Consider the following 12,054-nt stretch of genomic DNA (forward strand, 5'->3'; position numbering starts at 1 on the left):
AACATAATCTCTCATGCATTGACAACAAATTTCTAACTATAATATGCTCAACAGAAGAGGTTAAGAATATTTCATACCTGTACCTACCTAATGGTTGTTGGAGAGGCATGCATGCTACTCCTAAGTTGATGATTAATCCTGGCCTCCCTGGAGGTGCTAATTGTCTTTGCTTTCTTCTGCACAGGTCTTCATAGCTTGCTGATTCTTTGGCTGATAAGGTTGTTGTGTGTAATTTTCTTTCAAGTGTTCAATATTTTGTCGGAGGAGTGGATTGATTGCCTCCTAAGGAGGGTGTTCCCCCTTTTCAATCTTCAAAAATGGATTCATGTTGCTCAAGGTGGCTAGATCTTCTACTATGTGAATGAAAAAATTAATTGATGCTGAAATCTATTGTAACTATGCAGGATTCTTACAGGAGGAATCCTCTTCCTATAGTAGTCATTTAATTCCTCTTCGAGACCTCATTGATGCATGTGGGATTGATGTAAAGTCATAAGAGGTATAAGGACAGGGTTAAAATCATCAAGAGGTGGTGTAGGTGGTGGAAAAATTGATGACAATTTTTTTTTTTTCATGTAAGGCAGAGTGGAATTTGAAGATGGATTTTGGTTAGATGGAGTGGATGAGTGATGAAAGTGGTGTTGGGGGACCTATATCAACCTTCCCTAAAGAATACATGATATTTTGACCCATTTCTCCAATCATATTTCCTCTTGTAGCTTCTTCTCGGCCATCTTGTAGTACTATAGGATCTTCCTATAGTAATTCAGGACAACCTCTTATAGCAGACTTGTTTTGTCTATATCTCCCAAATGGTAGAGTGGATTGACCTGAAATTTTCTGATCCGGTTTCTATCATCCTTATGCACTCCCCCCATAAAAAAAGATTGGCTAATGGATGCACGAATCTCAAGAAAAATTAAAAATGGCTAAAGTTGATGGAGGGTGATTGCTTGGAAACCGTGCACTAGAATTTGCTAAAATTTCTTGGGCATGTTACCAACATCCATATGCATCTCCCCTTGAAAAATAATTTTAAATTGATGCACGAATATCAAGAAAATTAAAAAATGGTTGTAGGTGATTGAGACCTATTTATCAAAACTTGTGCACTATAATTTGCTAAAATTGCTTGAGCATGTTACCATCATCGATATTCATCTCCACCTGAAACAAATTGGGAAATGGATGCATGGATTTTAGGATATGACAAAAATAAATTTCTTCTCTATGTATTTTTTTTCTTGTAGTAAAACAAAGCATTTATGTAGTATTTCAAGACATCAAGGAAAATGAGTGGTAAAAACTTGGGAATGATGAGTGGATGGTGGAAATAGATGAAGGTGATGGATTTTCATGGCCTTGGTCCTTCTGGAGCATCTGAGAAAAAGAGGAGAAAGTACAAGTTTGACTTCCTTTGACTAGAATTTTGACCAATTTTTCTTTTCTTTGGTGTCAACTTGCTTTTGTTATTTGCAAATGTTGGAGAGAACCTACATTCATCAGAGAGACACATTAAGCAAATATTTTTTATTTTTCCTTTTTTTTTCTTCTAGGCCTACAACCCACCTCAATGAGGTTTTGAACTAGCAGGTTTTCCTAAGCACCTCAAAGCCAGTTTTCACCTAAGATCTTTTCTTTTTCTCTTTTTTTTTTCTTTTTTCCGAACCCATTGACTGTCTCATGGAGGTTTCAATCAATGAACCAATCCCAAGCGCCTCAAAGGAGGTTTTCACTTGAGATTTTTTTTTTCTCATTTTTTTTTTCTACCCTACTCTACTTGAAAAAAAAAATCACTTTCAAGTATAAGAATACTTCGAACGCAGCCATGTGCACATCGAGATGACCGACAAACTGATGTGTAGGAATTAAAAGTATGCTTTGACATGTACCTTAATTTTAGAGATCAAATGATTTGATTTTGATGATATCAAGCACAGTTGAAGAAGAGAGTGTTGTTGCAACTAAATGACCGTCTGGAACCATATTTAAATATAGTTGCAATGCCCTTGGTCCACTTACTAATTTGGATCGTCTTGGATGTATTCCTCTTCCATGACCTTCAAATCTTCCTCTTTTTGTTGATTGTTCTCTTGAACACATGGAAGATTTGATGGTAACCATGAGGGAGCTTTCTCAATCTCTGATTTTGTTATCTGCTTTTCATCAAATGCAACCCATGATCCTTTGGTATTCTCATTTGAATCTTCTTCTTTTGGATGTGGTCCTTAAATGATATCAAGAGAAAATATTTTTTAAAATACTCGTCCCGAGCTATGGTTAATACCATTTAGCTGAAGATGAGATGTTTGGAAGTGTTGCACCTCAGTATTGTAAGTGGGTTGAGCTACTTCAATGTGTGGGATTGAAAATGGTGGTACAGGTAGTTGAGTGGGAGTGGATATTTGATATGGATGTGGCTAGGGTTGTGGTTGTGGTGGTGGTGGATGGTAGGTATAACATGGAGTTGTGTATGGGGGATGTTGAGGATGGCTCCCATAAGTTCATTGCCAGCCTTGTTGCCAAGATTGGTTTTGGGGTTGAGATGCCCAATGTTGCCAAGGAAAGGGTGTGTTCCAATTACTTTGAGGGGGATATGCATAACCTTGAAATTTTGAATTAGGCTTTTGCATCATAGTAGGTTGAATAGGCTGCCATGGTCATCTTAGAGTTACATAACATAGTTGCATTGGAAATTGACTTGCTCCATTTTCCTCTTGGTAAGCTTCCCTCAACCTTGGTAATGAGGGAAAACATTTAACATCATGTGATTTTGCATGGACAACACAAATATCAACATCTTCTTTTCTTCATCTTTCATTCTCAACATTTCTACTTATTTGGTTAGGTTGTTAAGAATTTCTATTTTTAAGTCATAAAAAAAATTTCCAAGTTTATCTTGACTTTTCGACCTCGATGCTAATTTACTTACCCTTTCCCTTCCTCTTGATATGTTTTTGCATGTTTCACAAATTTCTTCAAATTATAATTGGTATACATCACCTCTGCTAATGAGATCAAGGAGATTAATCCATTTATCCCTAATTGTTCTAAGTGAGAGGGTTTTAGTGTGTCAGATCTTAAATGATGTAGTTTTTCCCTCTTAACATTATACACGAACCTCTCTATTAGATTCTCAAGGATCTCAACTTCTCTTTGATTCATTGTAAAGGTTTATTCTTTAAGATCATGATCATTATATTTTTCTAGAAATATCTTTTGCATATAATTCCATGATCTTATTGAATTAGTCCCTAAACTCATCAACCATTTAAGAGCTCTATCCTTCAGTGTTGCTGCAAACAATCTCATTTTTTGAGTTTTTAATAAGTAACCATAAGATCTACAAAGGATTTCAAATTCAAATAGAAAGGTTTCTAGATCCTTTGACCTTAAACCATGAATGTTTGGAAGAAAAGATGGAGGGTGGTTCTTCATATGCACGATGACATTAGTATCTTCAATGGGTAATCTGAGAAGATATTCCTCATTGTCATCATCTACATCCATTTCTTCTACATTCTCTACCATATGTTCTTCTTCTACCTGCAAAAGTGGATGGTGATGTGGCTCTTACTGCACCACATGATCAATTGGGTGGGTGGGTTGGTGTTGGAGATTTTTTTTGTTTTTATGATTGAATGAAAACAGTAATGCAACGCACTTTTATGTTTTTGAAATGGAATATTCCTAATGAAAATATTTTTTGTTTTTGTAAAAAGTAAAAGAAATGAATCAACTAGGGCAGAAAACAATGCATACTTTGACACCTCCCCGGCAACAATGCCAGAAAGTGATGAGCTTCGGTATTGCAACAAGAATGTTGCAATGCCCAAGTCTACTGATTTTAATTATAAACTCAGGGTTCGTACAAACCTAAGAGGTATCAGCACTATATGTGTAGCATATAATGTGTCCTTCCTTTGATGTGATGATGTAATGGATTGCATGTACTGAAGTCAAATCCTAAACTAATTGCAAAAAATGAAATGCTCGAAATGGAAACCTTAACCTATTGCAAGAAATAAATTACAAGGAAAGAAACATATTCTAATTGTATAAATATCATGAAATAAATGTAAAACATTAAATTTCAAAGAGTTTAGATCCATTAACAGAGTTCATTAGAGATGGAAATCAAGAATATCATCATGTTATTATCTAATCCATAAATCTGTCCATTAAACCAAATCGCTAAAATGTTTTTCATGGGTAAAGTGGCGAGTCCTAAGTGGTTTTTGGTCTTCCCTAATCATTAATTTAGATCCTAGGAGTCTTGATTTAACCCTAAGGGACAATAACCAAGTTTTTTGAGCGAATCTAGGCAAGTAAATGCATGTTGGAAGGCTACTATAGGAAACTCCAATATTGTTACACATTTACTATAGGAAGTTATAATCCATTGAATGTCCCAACAAATCAAATCAAAATTGGATGGGAAATTTTTTATTATTGAATAGGATGTATTAAGTCTCCATTCTCAGTGGAATCACTCAAAAATACCTTTGTTAACTGATGCTAAAAAATAGAAGGAAATTACTAGTCTAAAATGTAGAAATTTGAGAACTAGTCAGCTAGTAAATCTATCAAATGCCTAACCTAATCAAGTGCAAATGCAATGGGGTAATTTTTTTTACTAACTAGATTTTTTTTCTGATCTAATACAAGTAGAACCAACTCGATTGAATCTCATTAGCATGCTCTAAAAAATAGTATAAATTTATTGTTCTTTGCCACAAACGAGTTCCATAAATCTAGATTTGGGAATAAGCAAACTAATCCAAGTAGCTCAATGATTACTATGAACTTCCAAAGCCTTTCCAAGGATGAAATGATGGTTGTGATCCTGCAAAAGAACTTACATCAACCATTTAACGCAATCCTACAACAAGAAATCATTAATACTAAATGCATAAATAAAAAGAAACAAGAATAAGAGATACATGTGAATACGAAGTGAAAAGAAGAAGAAAAAAATGATACAAAAGGGCTTTGAGGCTCCTGAGGTGTCCAAGCCCAAGGAAAGTCAGATTCCTATTAAGGAGACCAAGATCTAGAAGCTAAACATGTTAGGTCCCTATACTACTAGTGTAACCCCATATTGTTATTAGTACAACCCCCTTATTATATTGTTGTGCCCATGTAGTCCCCATATTGTTATTATTGTTCCCCATAGAAGCCCACTATTACTAGTATTATTCCCTTACATTATTATTGTTATGTCGGCTCTAATTATATTATGACCCCTTAGACTCCTATATATAAAAAGGAGGTCTTGTCATTTGAATCATTTGAGAATTGTTCATTTGTGTAATGTAAGAGAGGTTGCCCCCTCGAAGAGGCTTATTTTGAAGGCGTTTATCTATATTTCCTATCTTTTTGTGAGCTGGTTTCATAACATTCGGTATCATAGCTTTGGATTCTAGGGTTTCGCTGCTCCAAATAGGTCATCACAGAATTTTCACTATAACTTTTTGGCTACAAAGTTTCAAAAGCTAAAACAAAAATGCATTTGAGAAGAAATCGATCTGAACCTCGGGTCCTAATTTTAGATATTGTCTCACTATATTTTCAGAGCTATGATCTGAGGAATTTAGGGTTTTTTCAAGTTCAAGAATTTCATCTCAAACAGGTCATCATGGAAGTTTCACTATAATTTTGTTTCTACGAAGGTTTCAACTCCAAAATTAAAACCCATTTGATTCGAACTCTTGGTGAAGCTCGAGTCCAAATTTCAGAGCTTGTCTCACTATATTTTCGGAAATATAATATGAGGAAGTTAGGGTTTCTGCAGGCTCCCGAATTACATCCCAAACAGGTGACCAGGGGAAAATCATCATAACTGTCTCTCTGAGCATCATATTGAAATTTAGTAAGAATTTACCAAAAGAGGACGGAATTTAGTTTCCTGTGCATTGTTTTCAGATTCGAAAGTCGAAACAGTGACATGTGGCACTTCGTACAAGTTATCTCTTCTGAAAAGGAATATAATCAGGTCACCTTGGAAGATTGTATATAGCTCTTTCTTGGAGAATCCAATTTCAATTAGACTTGTGGCATTGGAAAGAGGACACAGAGGGCTACTGCAGGTCGTGATTTTAGAACTGGGAGATTTGAAGTTAGAGAGTCACAATTGTTTCAAGATCGAGCTCCTCAAATCAAGAAAAGGTGATATGAGAAAGTTTGATGGCAAGGATCCGGTAAATCAGATACCACAGATGGAGCAATATTTTGATCTACATGAGGTGCAACCATTACAAAAGGTACATAATGCATATTCATATTTAGAACTGGATCAATTTCTATGGTATAAAGGGCTTTGTTCTCGTAAACCACTTGTTATGTGGTCAATTTTCACAGAGGAAATGATACCACATTATGAGGATACAAAGAGCAACACCTACTTTAGCCAATTGATAAATATATAAAAAAAAGTGTTCAATGGCAGAGCACATTGAGGACTTTCAAAAATTGAATATAAGGGAAAATGATATTCTAGAGAAGCATAGGATTGATGTCTCCATAGGGAGTTTAAAGGATAACACTCAACATGAGGTTCATCTTTGGTAACCTGATTTATTGGAGAAGGCATTCAGGTTCACAAGAAAAGTGGAAAGCACAATTATGGCAACAAGGAAGTGTACCCCTCACAACTATAAATATGGAAGTGTTGTTTCTCCTAGCCTTCCACAACCTACAAGGTTGACACCACAACAATTGGAAGAAAAAAGAGCAAAAGGGCTTCGTTACAATTGTGATAACAAATACATTAAAGGTCATAAGTGTGCTGAGAAGAAATTATTTTACATTGATTGTGAAGAGGAGGAAGAAAAGGATCAAGAAACATCAAAAGAAGAGGATATACACTAGGAACCAACCCCAGAGAAAGAAGAAATTAAGTGGACCATATTGGCAAGAATTACCACTCCTCAAACTCTCAAGATAAAAGGACATGTCAAGAAGAAAAATGTTCAAGAAGTGAATGATCACATCGATAAAGAAGAAATGAATCCGACTATATCTTGTAATGCATTGGCCGGAATTACCACTCCTCAAACTATCAAGATAGAAGGACATATCAAGAAGAAAAGTGTTCAATAAGTGAAAGATCACATCCAGCATCAAGAAGTGAATCCGACCATATCTTGTAATGCGTTGGAAGAAATTACCACTCCTCAAACTCTGAAGATAGAAGGACATATCAAGAAGAAAAAGATTCAAGCAATGAAATATCACATCGAGCATCAACAACAAGTTCTCCAAATTTTAAAGGATAAGGCCACTTTGGTGTAGAATCAAATGAAACAATAGGTAGATCAACATCGCAGTGAAAGAAGTTTTGATGTAGGCGATTGGGTATTTTTATGGCTACATCTCAAGCAAGCTATTTATGAGAATGAAATGTTGGCAATACTACATGCACTTATGAAATGATGACCTTACCTAATGGGAAGACACTTCAAAGGTAACAATGGATCATGATAGTCTTAAATACATTTTAGAACAAAGATTATCTTTAGAAGAATAGAAAAAATGGGTCACAAATATGTTGGGTTATGACTTTGAAATCATCTACAAAAAAGGGAAGAAAAATGTTGTTGTAGATGCACTCTCAAGAAAGGATGAGGATGTGGAAGCATTATTTTGTGCTATTTCTATTATCCAACCAGATCAAATAAACGAAGCAAGGGATGAATGTAAGAAGGATGAAGAAGTGTGGCCACTCATTCAAAAGTTGCAGAAGATCCAATTTCAAACAATATTGCCAGAACTTGACGAGGAAGGAAAAATCATATTGGAATCTGGACCAGTAACAGAAACAAGAACCTGAAATCTAAAAAATCGATCAATTTGAGAGTCTCTTGTCAAGTGGAAGAACTTACCGTTGAAGATTCCACATGGGAGGGCAAGAATTTTTTACAGAAGCATCAAGAACTACTCAAGCGTTGAGGACAACACTTTTTGAAGGAGAGGGGCATGTTAGGTCCCTATACTACTAGTGTAACCCCTTATTGTTATTAATACAACCCCCTTATTATATTGTTGTCCCATGTAGTCCCCATATTGTTATTATTGTGCCCTTACATTATTATTGTTATGTCGGCTCTGATTTTGTTATGACCCCTTAGACACCTATATATAGAATGGAGGTCTTGTCATTTGAATCATCCTAGAATTGTTCATTTGTGTAATGTAAAGGAGGTTTCCCCCTTGAAGAGGCTTATTTTGAAGGCGTTTATCTATATTTTCTATATTTTTGTGAGTTTGTTTCATAACAGAACATGTCACCAATATTCATTAATTTCATAAATACAATTACATCCTTGCAAGAAATTGCAATGGAGCTCCAAAAATACGAGTTATCTCCCCAAGAAGACTAGTAAAAATCTATACCTAGAGGGAAATTCGACTTGGTACTTATGAAAAATGATTAGAAATCATTCCCCATGAAAGGATGAAGCTTTCCGCAGCAAAATCCCTTGATTAGTGGATCTGGTTCCCAATACTAGGAATCTGCATTAAATGGTACATAACACATTCCTAGATTTTCTAAATCATTGGAGCTCCACAATCTGTGTCATAATTCTATAATATCTTGTTGATTTATTATTTAATATTGATCCTCCTGTAGTAGGTAGAAATTTCATAAATTATCTCCTCCTACAAATCTTCATAATCTGCCCAATATTCCACAAAATTCCACAAAAATAAATAATATTAGTCAGACATATGCAATTGTTCATAAACCTTCCTAATGAACTTATTAAAGTTAAAAATAAATTATATAATACAAAAAAATAGGTTTAATGTGCTGAAAGATGGTCAGATGGGCCTTAATTTATGTTTAATTTAGAGACATTGGCCTTGATTTATGTCTAATTTAGAGGCCCATCATAGCCCCCTGCTGAAAGTGTTGCTCATCCTCTTAGCAAATTAGTGACCTCATTGTTCCTCATTCATGGCCTTGGTGCCCTCTCTCTTTTCCATTCCTCGGTCCTTTTTCTTAATAATTTTGGTTGTAAGTTCTGCAAGGACAAGCAAAAAAACACAGTTGTTCCTTTCATGATTGAAACTTTTATTCCATTTTCACTCATTTATCCAAAATTGGTTGTGCATAGAAAAAATCATAATGTTTCTTGAGACCATTAGCTTGCCTTCTTCCCCTTATTCAAGATGGGTTCTTGAATATTTTTCAATTTGGCAAGGTATTCCACATCCTTTTCCAACCTTATGTTACCTTCTTACACCATTGGGACAACTCTGAAACCTTCAAAGTGCCTTTAGATGAGAACTAGGATATCATCTAGTAATTCCTATAAAAACTACTAGAAATCCTATTTAAACTCGTTTTGATTAGAAATGATAGTCTCAGCCTAGGATAGGCCCTCAACTTGACTTTCATGCCTTTCTCCCATTTCTATAACATCTTTTAGGCCTTCGACAAAAGCTAGAAAGAGATTAGAGACCTCTTGGAAAACCTTTTTTCATCACTCTAGTTTGAGTTTTGTTTTGATGGTGAATGGCTTCTTGCCTTTTGTTGCCTTCTTCTCTTTTTTTTCATAGATGATTGCCTAATGGTCTTCTAGTTGTATGGGAGTGATGAGAAATGATGTAGAAGGCTTGGAGGATGATGCTAGGGATCAGAGGGAGTAGTGTAGGTTTGTGTAAATGGAGAGGATGCTCTAATTTTTTTTTCAAGAAATTTTCAAGGAGAGACAGAGTGTAGGGTTTGTTCTTCAAAAATATTAATTTTTTCTTATGAAATGGGATGCATGAATGAAGGATATATAGTTGGTATGAAGTGGATGAAGGGTTTGGATTGCTGTGGTGAATTCATCTTTGCATAATTTTTTTCTTTTAATTGTTGTCCCCATTCCTCGAAATCATCACCCTTCATAATTTGGCTTTTCCACATAACATGAGTGAAGGAGTGAGCTGCAATTAACTAGTTCAAGGTGGCTAAGATTGTTGACCCATCCTTAGCTTATAAAACCTCATCTCTCATGCATCGACAACAAATTTCTAACTATAATATGCTCAAGGGAATAGGTCAAGAATATTGCATACTTGTACCTACCTGATGGTTGTTGGAGAGGCATGCATGTTGCTACTGAGTTGATGATCCATCCCTACTTCCCTAGAAGTCATAATTTGATTTTATTGCTTCTACACAGGTGTTCATAGCTTGCTAATTCTTTGACTGATAAGGTTGATATGTGCAATTTTATTTTAATTGTTTGATCTTTTGTCGATGGAGTGGATGGACTGCTTCCTAAGGAGGGTGTTCCCCCTTTTCAATCTTCAAAAATGGCTTCATTTTGCTCAAGGTGGCTAGATCTTTTGTTGTGTGAGTGAAAAAAATAATTGATGTTGAAATATGTTTTAAGTGTGTAGGCTAATGACATGAGGAATGCTCTTCCTCTAGTTGTCATATAATTCCTCTTCGAGACCTCATTGATTCATGTGGAATTGATGTAATGTCATAAAAGGTATAATGACAATGTTAAAATCATCAAGAAGTGGTGTAGGTGGTGGAAACGTTGACGACGATTTTTATTTCATGTAAGGCAAAGTGGAATTTGAAGATGTATTTTGGTTAGATGGAGTGGATGAGTGACGAAAATTGTGTTGGGGGACCTATATCAACCTTCTTTAATGAATACATGACCTTTTGACCCATTTCTCCAATTGTATTGCCTCTTGTAGGTTCTTCTTGGCCATCCTGTAGTACTACAAGATCTTCTTGTAATAATTCAGGACAACGTCTTATAGAAGACTTGTTTTTTCCATATCTTGCAAATGGTAGAGTAGATTGAACTAAAATTTTCTAAGCCTATTGCCTTCATCCTTATGCACTTCCCCATAAAATTTTATTGGCTAATGGATGCACGAATCTCGAGAAAAATTAAAAATTGTATAAGTTGATGGAGGCTAATTTATTGGAAATCATCCACTGGAATTTGCTGAAATTGCTTGGCATGTTACCATCATCCATATCCATTTGTCCAATAAACAAATTTTTAGATGGATGCACGCATATCAAGAAAATTCAAAAATGGATGTAGGTAATGGAATCCCATTTATCAAAAATTGTGCACTAGAATTTGCTAAAATCACTTGAGCATGTTATCATCATCCATATTCATCTCCGCCTAAAACATATTAGCAAATGGTTGCATTCCTTTCAAGATATGACAAAAATAAATTTCTGCTCTAGGTATTTCTATTTCCTGTAGTAAAATAAAGCATTTCTGTAGTATTTCAGGATAGCAAGGAAAATGAGTGGTAAAATACTGTGAATGATGAGTGGATGGTGGAAATAGATGAAGGTGATGGATTTGCATGGCCTTTGTCCTTCTAGAGCATCTGAGAAAAGGAGGAAAATTCCAAGTTTGACTTCCTTTGACTAGAATTTTGAACAATTTTTCTTCTCTTTGGTGCCAAGTTGTTTTTGTTGCTTGCAGATGTTAGAGAGTACCTACATTCATCAAAGAGATACATGGAACAAATATTTTTTATTTTCTCCCTTTTTTTTCTTCTAGGCCTACTAGTCGCCTCAATGAGTTTTTCAACTAGTATGTCTTCCTAGCTGCCTCAAAGGACGTTTTAACGTATGATCTTTTTTTTTCCTAACCCATTGACCACCTCATGGAGGTTTTCAACCAATGATCCAATGCCAAGTGCCTCAAAGAAGGTTTTCACTTGAGATTTTTTTTTTTTTTTTTTTTTTGCTTTTTTTTTTTTTATTTTTTATACCCTACTCTACATGGAAAACAAAATCACTTTCAAGTATAAGAATACTTCCAATGGAGCCATGTGCACGTAAGGATGGCATACAAACTCATGTGTAGGCTTGAAATGTATTCTTTGACATGTACCTTAATTTGAGAGATCAAATGATTTGACTTTGATGATATCAAGCACAGTTGAAGAACAGAGTGTTGCTACAACCTAATGACTATCTAGAACCATATTTCAATATAGTTGTGATGCCCCCGGTTCACTTGCTGATTTGGATTGTGTTGGATGTCTTCTTCTTCCATGACCTTCAAA

The sequence above is a fragment of the Pinus tabuliformis genome, chromosome J, assembly GCF_031772625.1.
Source record: "Pinus tabuliformis cultivar Carrire ecotype Pingquan chromosome J, CPIR1, whole genome shotgun sequence".
NCBI lineage: Eukaryota > Viridiplantae > Streptophyta > Pinopsida > Pinales > Pinaceae > Pinus > Pinus tabuliformis.